At 49.8% G+C, this 2,596-nt stretch overlaps 1 pseudogene; it reads right to left on the minus strand.

The window, feature by feature from the left end:
* Positions 1–718: 718 nt before the first annotated feature.
* Positions 719–2,136, minus strand: LOC131751522 (tumor suppressor candidate 2 pseudogene; annotated as a pseudogene).
* Positions 2,137–2,596: the final 460 nt, after the last annotated feature.

Consider the following 2,596-nt stretch of genomic DNA (forward strand, 5'->3'; position numbering starts at 1 on the left):
ATTGTGTGATTTGGGAAGCGTCAAAAATCTACAACAGCGACAGCGGAAACCAGACCAGTAAAATCGTATTTAGTCAGGGTTTATCGTGCAGGAAAGAACAGTTCGCAAACTGGGAGCTTTCAAACCGGACTGATATGCTCGTGTTACAGGATGGTTTCTAAAGTGAAAATGGGGAAATCGTTTAACCTTTACAGTGATTGGCGATTACAATGGGGGTTTCCAGACGGCAGGGAACTGGTTAAAAGTGATTATCTTATACCATTTTAGGAAGAGGACAAATTTCTTTTATGACTGTCAGAGGCATTTATAAAAAACCAGCTAAGGTGTTTCACTTATGTTTATGAAATAAGTTAGATTTACGGGGCTTCCATTGTTCTGTCTGCTCAGGACATTTTCCGTTTTGGTCCTCTGAACACAGGGGAATAGCACAGGGTAGCTCGTGGTGATGACGTTTTAGATCACAATTTGGGGGGTGGGTTCACGGGTGTTTTATTTTTATAGCTTGTAAGTAACCTATATATTATATATGTTTTCTTCCATAGTATCAAACATTGCATAATTTTATTTTATTTTATTTTATTTTATTTTATTTTTATTTTTTTTTCAGGGTCTACAAATAATTTTATTGAAGAAATAACACAACAGCCTTCCTAGATTGAGGGCTACCCTCCCCAAGCCATTTCTCACATGCTTAAAGAACAGTTTGCACAGTAAGGAATTAAAAAAAAACAAAAAGTCATTTTTATGTAGAAATCAGACTCTGCCCCAACATCATGGACTAGACTATTTACAAGCTTTCACATTTTAAGTATTCCTTTATGATTGTTCTCTCCTTTCTGTCCCTACCCAGGGCTCCAGTACTTTTCTCTTACTGATCCTGAAGGGATGGGTATACTGTAGGGGAAGGGGTGGTGGGCTCCTCAGAGCTACTGGCACCAGCCCTAGGGTGCTGTCCCTTATCACAGGGTGGTGGATGTGTAAGGGCAAGGGGGATTAGACACAGTAGGTGGGATGTGGCAACACCCCATAGGCACAGGCATCCAGAGCCCTTCCTGATCCCCATCCTATGCCCTCTCAATTGGGGTGGGGGTCAACAACTAGTTGCAGTGGGGAGGGATCAGCCCAGCCCGGGGTTGAGAAACCTCCCACACCTATTAACAGCCAGCAAACTGTCCATCCATCTGGGGGTGGGAACAGATGGGCAGGTAGGCAGGAAGAATCAGGCTTGTTCTGCCCCCAGCTTCTGTCCAACACAGGAGGAATCGAGGTAGCAAACGGCTGAAATGCTCCAACGAGAAGGTAAAGGAAGTGAGGGAAAGGAAGTTCCCACTTGTGTACAGCTCCCACAGCCCTGGGGCTGGAAAAAGGCAGACCTCACTTGTAAAGTGCTGTAGCTTCCAGCAGGGCTGGGCCCTAGGCAAGCTTGGAAGAATGCAGGCCAAGCAAGGGCACAGGAACCAGGCATTCTTGACCAGCATATGCCCTGCCATGCTCCTTGTACGGATTGCTGGGAAAGGTGGACTGGTAACTCCGCTATCAGCCCTTGCCAGCCACCAGCCACCTCTTGTCCACATACAAACCAACACCCAACCAGCACTGTAGGACTGCCCTGCTCACAGCTGAAGGTTCCGGGCCAGTGGAGTTTATTCACGGTTGTGGCCCCAGCCTAGGTTCCTCAATGGAAGCCACACCTTGAGCCTGGGGGTTTCTTGCTGGGGCAGGGGGTGTTTATGCCTGCCACCCCCCAGGCTCACACCTCATAGAGGATCACAGGGAAATCCACGTGGATGCGGGGGGGATCCAGCTTCACGATGCCCTGAGGAATCAGGTTCCTATGTACCCGCCTCAGCTTGGCCCGCTTCTGCCCGTTCTTGGTGACGATTGTCTCCTCATAGAACTCGTGAGCCAGATCCCCATCCTCGTCATAGAACATGGAGCCGCGGCGCGTGAATACGAAGGGGGGCACGTCTCGGCCTCGCGGTCGCACCAAAGCTTGCTCAGCGACAGCCGCCTCCGGGCCGCCGCCCCCCGCCGCCGAGGCGAAGGGCCACAGGCCCCGAGCTTTGGAGCCGCTGGCGCCCATGTCAGGGCCGCCGGCGCATGGCGGGCCCCGCGGCAGCTTCGCCCTCACAGGGCCGTCGGCGCTGCCATGCCCCGCCTAGGCCTCCGCTCGCAGGTGCCGCCGCCGCCTTTCCCATTGCATAATTTTAAAACAAAAAATGTGTGAACGTACTAAGTCATAAGGTGACTGAGGGGACTTCCCTGGTGGTGCAGTGGTTAAGACTCTGTGCTCCCAATGCAGGGGGCCCGGGCTCGATCCCTGGTCAGAGAATTAGATCCGCCATGCTGCAAGGAAGGAGCCCACGTGCCACAACTAAGACCCGGCGCAACCACATACATAAATAAATAAATTAATTAAATATTTTTTTAAAAATAAGGTGATTGAGGTGAGTCTATTAATCCTTTGGATTAGTATAGAGATGGAAACCGCCCAATTTTAAATTCTTGTAGAGAATTTTCAGACCCTTGAGAATACATCTAGAGACCACCATTCAAGGAATGCTATACTACATGGGACCATCCATGGTCCTAACAG

This window comes from Kogia breviceps, chromosome 2 (genome assembly GCF_026419965.1).
Source record: "Kogia breviceps isolate mKogBre1 chromosome 2, mKogBre1 haplotype 1, whole genome shotgun sequence".
Taxonomy (NCBI): Eukaryota; Metazoa; Chordata; class Mammalia; order Artiodactyla; family Physeteridae; genus Kogia; species Kogia breviceps.